This window comes from Sapajus apella, unplaced genomic scaffold, assembly GCF_009761245.1.
Source record: "Sapajus apella isolate SASKATOON/1434 unplaced genomic scaffold, GSC_monkey_1.0 scaffold119, whole genome shotgun sequence".
NCBI lineage: Eukaryota > Metazoa > Chordata > Mammalia > Primates > Cebidae > Sapajus > Sapajus apella.
Window position 1 is genome coordinate 2,691,163 of NW_022437059.1, and position 13,500 is coordinate 2,704,662.

A 13,500-nucleotide genomic window follows, 5' to 3' on the forward strand; every position below is an offset into this window, starting at 1 on the left:
GCGCCCGGCCTAAACCTTTTTTTTTTTTAAATAAATTACCCAGTCTCAAGTATTTCTTCAAAGCAGAGTGAGAATAGACTAATACACTATGTCATAATATTCTGCAATTACAAAGTCATAAACACTTAAATTACTGTCATAAAGACAAAAAGAAATAACTTGTCATATTCCAAACCCATGGAAGAGTTCAAGCTACACTTCCTAAGTAATCCCTTCTCTGCTTTCTTACTTGACAGCCACCTGACATTGGCTAGGGAAGAAAAAAGATCAAAAGAGTAGGTGTTTGCACTACTAATTTTCTACCATCTTGTATTTTCATAATTTGATATTTTTTCCCTTTCTGACACTCATAAGCTAATATAGTAAACATTGAAGAACACAGGAACATTAACTGGGCACGTAGGAGTTTTTTTCTTCGTACCAAACATTCTCAAGCACTAAATGAAAAACTTAAAATGCAGAAAATTTCATATACCACTTATCCATCACTCATAAATTATTTTTCTCTTCTTCATATGTTAACACCCAAAATCAAGCAAAAGCTGTTAATAAATCTGAGTACCAACTAATTTTGCCCTTGCTGCTGAACAAATCTAAGTAAATTATAGATATTAGTAACTTGAGGTAAGAATTCCCGAAACTAGAGGTATAGGGTGAGGAGTTAACTATTGACAACAGTAGAGAATCTCATTTCCAATTTGAGAAATAAATAATATCAGGGGAAATCCTGAGAGCCAAACGTGTAAGTATGAAAGTAAAGACAAGAGAAGAAATTATTAATCTAGTAAGATTCTTCAATGAATGCTTTGTAGAGGATGGTCCATTCTAGAGAAATGGAGCAAATAGAGGATGGAGATAACAGAAATTAAAGGCACAGAGTAAGGTGCCATGGTTTGAATCCTTTGTCCCTTCCAAAACCAGTACTTAAGCTTAGCACACAAAGCAACAGTGCTGGCAGGTAGGGCCTAATGGGAAGTGTTTAAATGATGAGGGATCTGCTTTTTTTTTTTTTTTTTAATATATTAGGTTTTGGGGTACACATGGGGACCTGCTCTTATAAATGGATTAATGGCACTATAAAAAGAGCTTGTGGGGGTGAACTAGCTATTTTTGGCTCTTCTGTCATGTGAGGACACAGCAAGAAAGCCTCATCAAATACTGATACCTTGACCTTGGACTTCCAACCTTAAGAGCTGTGAGAAACAAATTTCTGTGCTGTGTAATTACCCAGTCTATGGTATTCCATTACGGCAGCACTATGTAGACTAAGACTGTTGGAAAACATACCTTGTCCATTACAGAAAGGGTCAGAGAACAGTAGTTTTCATGAACCAGAAACGTCATTCACTCATATACTCTCCATGTGCCATGTAATAAACACGTGATGAATGGTGCCGGTTCTGCCTATGTATGGTATATTAGAACTGGCCCACATCACCCCTGAGGTTTCCATATGAATTCACTCTCCTCTCTGGTACCAACACTAAGTCTCTCCTTTATTCCCTCCATTCCAGAGTAGAGAGATCATCCCTAGACGTACAGAAGCCCTTTCTGCCAACAGAATTTTCTGGATGGCATTTGTTTAGAGCAAAAGGAAATGCAGGTAAAACTGCAATGTAGACTACAAAATTTTAGAGAAGAACTAGGTTGGAGAAGCATTCAAGTTGCAGAGGAAGGAATGCCACTGTCATAAAATGTGTTCTGGGTAGGTGACTGCAGAGAGGTAAAAATTTCTAACCCACAGGCTGCAGGGAATCCAAACAATATCTTTACACAGGAAGTAAACAGACTAAGAGTGCAAACAGATGGCTTAATAGGCCAGCAGTGACTGTTTTTCCCCTCTTTTCCCATTCCCTTTTCTTCTTATGGCTTAAAAGATCAGTCATGTATGTATTGCACAGGCAGAGATCTGCCTCTTGTTGCTGTTACCCAAGATGGCCTCACACATGTCCCATGAATCAATCTTTGACTACCTACCAATTTGGAGTGGTCTGCTTCTTTCTTTGGTCTGAGCTTGCCCTGTTCTTATGAAGGGTAGATTTTGGTCCAGCAGGGAGTTTTCCGAACAGTCACCTTGCCATTTAACTATATTCACTCATTGTGCAAGTATCCCACCTCCCTTATTGCAACTTGTGTAACGAATTCCACTTTCTTAAAAACCTATTATATACATAAATCACAAAGTATATATACTAAGTAGAACATACTCTATGGAATACAGAATAATATGGAAAAAAATGATGTAGTGGGGAAAAGAAAGCATAATAACAAGGGTGAGGAAGGAGATAAGCTTTGATTCCTACTTTCAACAGATCAATGAAACAAAGATCAAGGCTGATATCTGAATTTCATAGTTTCATTCAGATGGGAGTTAGATAGACAAGTGTTTATCTAAAGGAGTAAATAAGTTAGTTTAAATTATATAAACTAAATAATTTCCAAAAGATAAAACAAAGGATAAAATAATTTAGTTTAGGCTTTGGGAAAAATCAGATTCCTGTGTTTTGATACAAAATGTTCAGCTTCAGCAAGAAGTATGAGAAACCAATCAATATCCTTTTGCTAATATTTTAAGTGGCAAGGCTTTGAAATAAGATAGACCTGGTTTGAATCTGTCTCCAACCCTAACTCGTCACATGATTTTGGAAAAATAGCTTAAATGGTTATTATAGACTGGATTGTATAACCCAAATTCATATGATAAAGCCCTAACCCCCAGTGGGATGATATTTGAAGATATGAGGGCTTTGGAGGTAATTCGTTTAGGACGTCAGGGTCTTCATGATGTGATTGATTCCCTTTAAAGAAAAGGCATCAGATCTCACTCTGTCTCTGTTGCTCTCTCTCTCTCTCGCTCTCTCTCTCTCTCTCTCTCTCTTTCTCCCTCAGCCCCGACCTCGTAATGACCCAGTATGAATATGGCTATCTGCAAGCCAGAATGAGGGCCCATACCAGGACTAAGTTGGCTGGCACCTTAATCTTAGAACTCCAGCATCCAGAATTGAGGGAAATGCCTGTCATTTAAGCCATCCAATCCATGTTATTTTGTTATAGCATCCTGAGACTCAAATCAACTAAGACAGCAGTCTTCTCTAAAGTGGGGAGACTGACTCATGGGTTTGATTTGAAAATTCAGTGACATAAAGCATATACATTACTTTTTACAGTCTAGTGTATCATGAGAAATTAATATGAAATAGGAATCATTGTTCTTAGCAAGATAAAGACATTTAAAATATTGACAGGAGAAATGTCACCTACAAATACTCAAAAGTGTAAAATAACACAAATAGTTCTACACAACTGAAACTTTGGTGTATGCATAAGGGTATGGAAAATGAGGTCAGAATAGTAAAACAGTAAGCTACCCTTTTTCATAAAGTGAGAAATAGAAGTTTCATTGTGAAAAAAGTAGGCAGATAATTGGGAGGTTTTATGCAGAGGGTGAACTGAAGGCAGCGTACTTATTCCCCAGCCAGAGATTAGAAAAAACAGATTATTAAACATTGAGGAATTTTTCTGCTGGTTGTCAAATATTTTGCATTCTAAAGGCCACAGAGGAGGTGATATTTACACCACAGGAATTGGCATTAGCTACAAATCAGAGCTCTTCTGTAGTTGTTTTTTTTTTTTTTTTTTTTTGAGACGGAGTTTCGCTCTTGTTACCCAGGCTGGAGCGCAATGGCGCGATCTCGGCTCACCACAACCTCCGCCTCCTGGGTTCAGGCAATTCTCCTGCCTCAGCCTCCTGAGTAGCCGGGACTACAGGCACGCGCCACCATGCCCAGCTCATTTTTTGTAGTTTTAGTAGAGACGGGGTTTCACCATGTTGACCAGGATGGTCTTGATCTCTTGACCTCGTGATCCACCCGCCTCGGCCTCCCAAAGTGCTGGGATTACAGGCGTGAGCCACCGCACCCGGCCTGTAGTTGTTATAGTTAGATTAATAACTGCCAGTTTTGCAACTGCATTCTATTTATTGCATTTGTTCTTTGTTTCTTTGCCCCTGTCTTTCTGCTTTTTATGGTTTTAACTGAGCAATGATTTCTTTCTTTTCTTCTCTTAACATATGAATTATACCGCTTTTTAATTTTATATTAGTTGCCTGGGAGTTTCAAAAATATAGCTTTAACTAACCTAAATCTAACTTTGAATATTATTATATTGCTTCACGTAAACCACAGATATTGTATAACAGAGGATTCCCTATTCCTCCATCTTTTTCCTGGAACATCTGTGTCATTCATTTTTTGTATTTATATACTATAATGACTGAATACATTATCGCTATTATTACTTTAAAAGAAAGTCATCTTTTAAATCAATTCAGAATCAAAATTTTCAAAATTCAATTGACTTGCGTTTATGCCTTTTCTGATGGTCTTCTTTTCTTGTGTGTAAATCTGAAACTCTGATCTCCTTCACTTTTGAATAATAATTTTGCCAGATACAGAATTCCAGATTGGTATGTTTTTCTTTCATTCATTTAAGCATTTCATTTTATATTCTTCTTTCCCTTATTGCCTGAAATGTTTCTGACAAAAATTCCACCATGATTCTTGGAATTACTTCTCTACAATACATATTTTACTTTCCTCTGACCTTGATCAAGATTTTGCTTTGTCTTTTCTGCAGCTTAAATATAGAATGTCCAGATAGGATTTGTTGTTCAATATTTATCACATTGGATAATATCTGAGTTTCCTTTATCTGAGGCTTTGAAGCTCTGATTGGTTTTAAACGTTTCTTGGCAATTATTTCTCCAAATATGATACAGGAGATAAAAAGAAATTATCTTAGGCAGGTAGTGAAAGCAAAAGAGTCTTTGGCATAACTTTCCTTCTAACAAAAACCAGCCTAAGAAATCACTTATTTTCTAATAAACAACAGCCTGAAAGATCGAGCTGCAAACAAAAAGAAGGAAGCTGAGAGCTTGCACAGTGGGATGCTGACAGCTGTACTAGTAGAAAGATGCCAGGCATGTTCACCTTGGGGGCTCCACCTTCCCTTTTTGTTAGTATGTGTATAGTAAGAAAGAAAGAAGCAACATGGAGTAGCTACCCACCTGCATAATAAAAGTTTGGGGTGGGGCCGGGCACGCTGGTTCACACCTGTAATCCCAGCACTTTGGGAAGCTGAGGCGGGTGGATCACGAGGTCAAGAGATCGAGACCATGCTGGTCAACATGGTGAAACCCCGTCTCTACTAAAAATACAAAATGTTAACTGGGTATGGTGGCACGTGCCTGTAATCCCAGCTACTCAGGAGGCTGAGGCAGGAGAATTGCCTGAGCCCAGGTGGAGGAGGTTGCAGTGAGCCGAGATTGCACCACTGCACTTCAGCCTGGGTAACAGGAGCGAAACTCCGTCTCAAAAAAAAAAAAAAAAAAAAAAAAAAAAAAAAAAAAAGACTGGGGTGGGGGCAGCCAGAGATTCGGGTTCTATGCAGATGGCATATCTGGTCCTAACCAGTTTTTCAGACACTATGTAGATTAGGCACTGTCTCCACACTAGCTCATCTATAAAAATCCCTGCATTTCACCACAGATCAGCAACCCATTTTTCCAGGACCCCTCTCTGTAGCAGAGAGCTATTCTCTTTCTTTCACCTATTAAAATTCTACTCTAAACCTCACTCTTTGTGTGTGTCCATATCCTTGATCTCTGTGGCCAGGAGACCAAGAACCTTGGGTGTCACGCCAGACAAGCAGACCACTTCAGTACTTTTTATGCTTCCTTCGTTCTTTACCTTCTGACTTTTCAATTATATGTATGTTACATCTTAAGATACCCCACCACAGTTATTAGATATTCTAAGGGCTGGAGGGCTTAATGCTTTTTCCCTTTGCATTTGGTTTGGGAAATTTCTATTGGTCTATCTTCTAGGTAACATTCTTTTCTAGATTGTGTCTGGTCTATTGATTATTTTCAATTTCTGCTACAGTTGTTTTACATCATACATTTTTGTTTGATTTACCTTAGTGTTTTCTTCTCTCTGCTTAAGTTACCCATCTACTCTTGCACGCAGTCTACTTTTTCCATTAGAGCGCTAACATATTAATCATAGTAATTTTAGATTCCCAATCAGCAAATTTTCACATCAGGGTCATACCTGAGTCTGCTCCTAATGATGCTTCTTTTGACCCTTCAGACTCTGTTTTTCTTTGTATTTAGCATACCTTGCCTTTTTTTTTTTTTTTTTTTGGTCAAAGGGGAGAGCTGTGTGATCAGGTAATACAAACTGAAATAAATAGACCTTTAGTATAAAATTTTTTGGTTAATCTGGCTAGATGTTAAAACGTTGTTTACTTTTTGTTCTAGATGTAGGTGCCAAAGGCTTCAGATTCCTTTTTTCTTTTTGTCTGTCCCCTGGACTTTGAGCTTCCCTGAGCAACCTCCTCAGAGAGTCAGTCTACCAGGAATAATCAAGAAAAATAAGAGAGGATAATATAAATGATCGGTGTCAGGAATGTGAAGGGATGACACTACAGATATTACAATGGTAATAAAAGAATATCATGAACAATCTTATGCAAATAAGTTTGTTTACTTATTCGCATAATTCCTGTAAAACACAAATTTATTACAGAAAATATTCCTGTGAGACACAACTTACCAAAACTGTCTTGTAAGGAAATAAAACAACTAAATATTTTTCTATCTATTAGAGAAAGAGAAGTTATAACAAAAATCTTTCTGTGGTGAAAGTTTGGGGAATAGATACTTTGTGAATTCTATCAGACATTTGAGGATAAAAGTTTACCGCATCTATACACTCTGTTTTAGAAATGCCAGTTTGCTGTCACACCAAAATTAAAGACATTACACAGAAACTAAAATAAAAGCCAATTCTCACATGAAAATAAATGCGAAACACTTTTAAAATATTGAAAAATTACACTTATCAATCTATGATATATTATAATGCGTCATTAAAAGTGTTTTATCTTAGGGATATAAGATTGGTTCAACATTTAAAACTCAATCACCTTTTTCTCCTCCTTAAAAAAGAGAAACCTATTTACTCGAAAGATAAAAGGAGAAGGCACCTCAGGTGGCCGATAGTCATGAATGCATAAAGCAATCTTGCTAACTAAGGCTCCCATGCAAATGGGTTTTGTTCTGACTCTGGTGTAATTAATTAGAGAAAGGCTTTAACACTCTCCATTTCCATCTTCCTCTCTGAGATCACAAACATTATCACAAGCTATTATCCATGGCTTTACAATGGATTTTAAAAGTCCCAAATGTGGCTTCTTGGTGTGACTGCTGTTAAAAGAAAAGCTTCAGCTTCATTAAATTTAAAAGAGTTTAACTGAGCAATGAACGATTTGTTAATCAGGCAGCATCCCAAGCTAGAGAACACCCAGAGACTCCAGGGCAGCCAAGTAGTGGAAGATATAGGAACAGAACAAGAGAAGTAAGATACAGAAAATGGACATGACATAGAGAGACAACTGGATAGGTTATAGCTCAGTGTTTGCCTTATTTGAATACAGCTTGAACAGTTGGCCACATTTGATTGGCCAAAACTTGGTGATTGACACAAGAGTATGCTACAGTCTGTTTACACTTCCATTTTGGCTGCACAGAGAAACCTTTAGGCTAAACTTAAAATATGTAAGAAGGCAGCTTTAGGCTAAACTTGATTTAACATTGCTCTTCTACTTACTTTTGCTTCTCTCTTTAGAGGCTTTCTGCTGTCTCCTAGACTGATAACTAGGTACAGATTGACAAACTTTTTTTGTAATAAGCCGTACAATAAAATCTTTATGCTCTGCCGCCAGATGGACTCTGTTGCTAGTCAACTCTACATTGCACCATGAAGTAGACATTGACAATGCATTAATGAATAATCACAGCTGTGTTTCAATAACATTTTACTTACAAAGTGGGTGATGTGTTAGCATTGTCCCACAGGTAGTCATTTGCTAACATCTTAGTTAGAACATTAATCTGGTGGGAACTTCCTGAGGACTTTGAATGATCATGGGAATTAGTACTTCGGATGAAACAAAGTCATGAAGGTTCACCCAGACATTTTCCCCCTTATGAGGAGCTCTTGTATGTTTTATTAGTGACCTTTCTGTGTGGACCCACAAATTGCAAATTATTGCCCACTGCTTCAGAATCAGTAAAAAATGCATATTTTTAAAGCATTTCTTTGCTTCATATAATTTTATCTGCACAGTATGGATTATGGAGCAATGTTCTGAATTGTCTCCTTCGGTGACAGTAATTTGTGTGTTGTATGCTGAAGTCCTAACTGAAGGCATTACCCGACATGAAATGATCACCAAAAGGGGACAGAAAAATGTCCTGAAACATGGTAGTTTCTACCAAGCTTCCCTTACCCTCTGACCTTTGAAATGGGGCAACATGGCCTTCCTAATATCCCTCTCTACCTATTATCTTAAAACCAACTCAGTGTATCCACGTTAACAGTAACGTAAACCTATAAACGAAAACCATGAACACTCAATGGTATTTTTATGTATGGTCATCTTTCCAGACCCTCCCTGCTTTTTCTTACTTCTGCTCTGATAACGCTATCATATGGTTCTAAATCCAGACTTTAACTATCCTCTTCATGACCCAGGTTTGTACTAAGACAATCAGATTTCTTTTGCTCCATAGAGGGCCTCAGATCATTTGTATTATCTATGAAGGAAACAGGATTGTTAAGTTAAAGACACTGAAAATGCAGGGGAACATGCTGCCTCAGGCACTATTTGGCTGACAGCAGGACATAAATCCTTATTGACTGGAGAGAGCATTTGTTTTTCAGCCCAGAGAAGGTACTAGCAGGAACCTGAGGAATCCAGGAACAGATTTTACTGCCTTCCCACATTTTCCCACCTTTTAAATGACTGGAATTGCTTTCTCCTTTGCTTTCCACTCCATAGGATTTATGGCTCTTTATTGAAATATTATTTAAACAAGGTTTCTAAGCCACAGCCTGGAGAGAGAAATACTTTTGAACTGAAGCCTATCCCTTGTGACGGGTAGAGCACACATTAATAAACTGCTGGTTTTTCTTTTGTTAATTTGGCTTTTGTTTTCAGGAGACCGTCAACTAAGAATCTAAAAAGGGTAATTTTTAAAAACATGTTTTCTCCCCTACTGCTGTATTTGGGGCCCCACTTTTCACTCATGGCCACATCCTGCTGGGAGATCTGCTGCTGAGTAAACAGAACATCATCTGCCAATTAGTGTCATTTGTTTGACATCTTGGGGTTACAGTACTCTGAAGGGCATCCACTGCCCTTAAAAGACAGAACACTGGTGAGCAAAGGGTTTATTAGGACTCTCGCCCTACCAGAAGTTCAGTGTGTTTCCAGGACTTTCAAGGCTTCACTGCTGTCATGTTGTGAGCTCACTATCCACTTGTGTTTTTCCACGAATAATGAAGAAAACCTGAGTAATCATGAATCTAATCATTGAGGTAAAGTAACCTAGTCATCATCAAGAGGACAGCTAGTGTTAAACTTCTTTATATATATTTGAGAAAGGATTTACATATTCATAATAACTTTCTGATCTGGCAGTCCCTAGGTTTGTCAACTACTAATAACTGGGTGAATGCTTTGGGTAATATTTAAACCAATTGCAATTTCTTAGCAGACATTCTCCCATCCAGGAGATGCAGTAAAGTACTGGTGGCAATAGATGCTTCTACCAGTATCTCCTCCTGTCACTGCCACTCTGCACAGGAAAGGAGGGAGAAGAAGCCACCTTACTTCTATTTGATAATCATTCAACAGAACAGAGGTCCCTAATGACCCACATGTAAGTCTATTGGCTAAGAAAGTTCTAAGGTTGGAACTTCATTCAGCTATCGATATTTGTAAGAAAAAAAAAATTAAATATAACTTTGATGCAAATTTTACTTTCATTAAGATACCTACAGGAAAGAAACTCTTAATTTTCTCTAACAGAATCGAAAGCTAAAAAATACTGGTGGGAGGAATCTACACATGGTTTCACAACTCCTCTCTCCCTGCGGAAGTAGCAGAATATGAGGAAGCCAGTACTGGTCAAGTGACTCTAAGGAGGGCCATTTTCCCTTGTTGTCTTCAAAAATACTTCATTTTCTTGGCATTTCAGGAGATTACAACATTATGTATTTCAGTTTCTGAGAGCGTTACTGATTTATTTCCTTACTCAAAACAATCCTGGTTTCCTACATTTCTGAAGATCTCAAGATCTGGACTACCATTGAAGAAATTCCCAGTAAGGTGAGTACTGTGGGTGTTTTTTGTAGAAAAGATCTGGATGCTTCCTTGAACTCCACAAAATCACAAGGGAAAACTCAATATTGGTTCTTCAGGGCAGTTGGAGAAAGGGAGGAGGGCTGGTATCAACTATATTCAGAAAAGTGAAAACTGCAGTTACTAATTCTAATTCTTTACTTACTTCAAAGATAGTAAACATCTTTTATTCCACAACTAAAGCATGAATGAAGGAATATGCATTTCGACCACTGTAGATTTTAAAATTCTATGAGTATATATTCTCTGAGTTTAGAAAGCTTGGTGGCCATTGGGGTCTGGGCAAAAGACAAGATAATGATTTCATTCTTTTATGGCTGCATAGTATTCCATGGTGTATATGCACAACGTGGATGCTGCTGGAGAACATTATCTTAAATGAACTAATGCAGGAACAGAACACCAAATACAGCATGTTCTCACATATAAGCGGAAGCTAAACATTGAATTCATATGGACACAAGATAGGAACAGAAGACATGAGGACTGCTTGAGAGGGAAAGATGGGAGCGGTATGTGGGTTGGAAGGCTATCTGTCTGGTACTGTGCTCACTACCTTGACGACGGGATCATTGTACAACAAGCCTCAGCGACACACAATTTACTCATGTAACAAACCTGTACATGTACTCCCCGAACCCAAAATGAAAGTAGAAGAAAAAATAAGACAAGATAATGATGTGCACAAAGTATCAGGAAATATTAAGTAAAAAAATACATCTACATAGTGAGAACATATGTGAGAACATACATGTGAGAATATGTTTTATAACTATATTATTCTATACATGCACACACATAGTAGAAAATGTAACCATTTTACGAACACAATTATTCAAATAAATGGTGTCGATATTTTCATAAGTATGTTTAACCTTTACATCAGCTCCATTCTACACCAGGTGTAAGAGGCAGTTTTTCAGACATTTTAAGATTACTTCCTGCCCTCCTGAAAGTTAATTATTTTTAATTTTTCTAATGGCAAGGTATAGGGGAGAGGCAGAGAAGTCAATCTGAAATAGATTTATATTGTCAAAGTTTAGAATATTTAGAAGACTTTCCGTATAGCCTGGTGCAATATTTCAGTATGCTTGAACAGAATATGAGATTTTAAATGATTTCAGAATTTATATATGTTAGATAAATATTGCTGTCAATATTTATCTCACTCAAACTTTTTAAGTGTTATACATTTTTTACCTTGTTCATTTAGTATTTAAAGACATAAAATGTACCATACGACTGTATTTTCTTGTACTTCTCTCAAATTCATATATATTATAGATATGCTCACATGCATATATATTAATGTATATTATGTGTGTATGTGATCATGTATACATTTCCATAAACATACACATATAAATACATATATTTGTGGTAGTGTGTGTGAATGTGTGTGTATATGAGGATATATTATATGACACTATATTATCATGAAGGACTATACAGTAATAAAAAATAATACATACTGATTATTATTAAATTCATAATTTAAACTCTTGTAACTTTCCAGGAATTGAACCATTTATCATGGGGTATCTGATCATACTTGTTGTCTTAAGATCTTTTAAAAATGATGCTAACATAAACTGACTATCTTCTAGCTCCTCCTTGCATGATAATTTAAAATTTTTTTTCACCATTAAGTGATCTTTTACTGATAAACATACATACAGAATTTTTAGTCAAATTTGATCAAAGTTGTCATTTAACTAGTTAGGCCTTTTATGTATAAGTTAATAATTAACATATTTTGGCCTGTTTCTGCTATCTTCATTGCGATTCATAACACTTCTATATTCTCCTCCTTGTCTTTTTTAAACTTGTATTTCCATCTCACCCTCTAAGACAATTACATTAGTAAACTGTCATATTCTTTTTCTTTCCTCCCTCCACCACGTTGGTTCCCTTTCTGTTTCTCTTTTCTTTGATCAGGGCTTTCTTTTTAAGACATAGACACATATAATCAAGTTCATTTTTCACTCTTTCTTTTGGCCTGCAGCTTTTTTAAAAAATTTTTAATTTTCAATTGAAAAGTACTTCCAAAAATGTTCTGTGTGCATCTTTTTTTTTTTTTTTTTTCTAAGACGGGGTTTCACCATGTTGGTCAGGCTGGTCTTGAACTCCTGACCTCAGATGATCCTCCTGCCTTGGCCTCCAAAGTGCTTGGATTACAGGCGTGAGCCACCATGCCCAGCCCCGGTGTGCATCTTTGTCTGGAAAAACTACGTAGGCCTTGAGCTTCAGAAAACAGTTTTTGTGGATCTTTTGTTTAAATATCATTTTGTTTAGATTGAAACTCTAGTTTTAAAATTATTTTTTTTCCTCAAGACAAGGTGATAGCATTTCTTTTGTACCCAGGAAGCTTGATATGTTTTGAAATTCAGGACTTGGAGTTTTATAAAGACTATGTAATGCACATTTTCTAGAAAACCAAGTGTTATCAGGATCATTACTGCAAAAGCAAAACCACTAATATTTCAGCAACAAAACGTATGAACATTTGCATTTAAGTGGAGAAAATAAAAATCATACATAGCCTCCTGTAACCTCACATTTGGTTTCATTTTGCAAATAAATTGTGTTGTCACACTCACTAAACAAATCAAGACTTCCCATTTCTAAATTTTTTATTTAGCAATTTATATGGGATTTTGTAGCAGCACTATATAAAAATGATTCCATTGTCCTGTTTCAAGGAGATTTGTTGTTGAGAATCAGTTTCAATCTAATTTTTGGATATTTGCTGGTGATCTATTCTTCATTCCTGGAGGCTTACGGAGTATTTATCTGTTTTTTTATATTCTTCAGTTTCACTATATGTCCTTGTATAGATTTTCCTTCATTCTATGCTTTTCAATCTGAGGACACTCAGGGTCTCTCAAGAAAAAAGCAATTAACAGCCCCAGAAATTTAAATATCTAAATTACACAAGAGGTACACAAATACATGGTTTCTAAAATTAAAATATTTAGTTTTGGTTTTGGTTTTTTTTTTAGATGGAATTTTGCTCTTGTCACCCAGGCTGGAGTGCAGTGTCATGATCTCAGCTCACTGCAGCCTCCACCTCCGGGTTTAAGTGATTATCCTGCCTCAGCCTCCCAAGCTGCTTGGAATACAGGCACCCACCACCACACCTGGCTAGCTTTTGTATTTTTAGTAAAGACGGGGTTTCACCATGTTGGCCAGGCTGGTCTCAAACTCCTGATCTCAGGTGACCCTCCTGCC

The 13,500-nt window shown here is 36.9% G+C and overlaps 1 protein-coding gene across 3 annotated transcripts in view; it reads left to right on the forward strand.

The window, feature by feature from the left end:
- The first annotated feature begins 9,036 nt into the window (after positions 1 to 9,036).
- The window catches only part of PYHIN1 (pyrin and HIN domain family member 1), a 29,458-nt gene continuing 24,994 nt past the window's right edge, over positions 9,037 to 13,500 (forward strand). For 2 of the 3 annotated variants that reach the window (XM_032260762.1, XM_032260763.1), the window contains exon 1: positions 9,037 to 10,236. The gene's annotated coding sequence lies outside the window, so the exon portion shown is untranslated. The remainder of the gene's footprint in view (positions 10,237 to 13,500) is intronic. The other variant, XM_032260761.1, reaches the window with a different exon arrangement.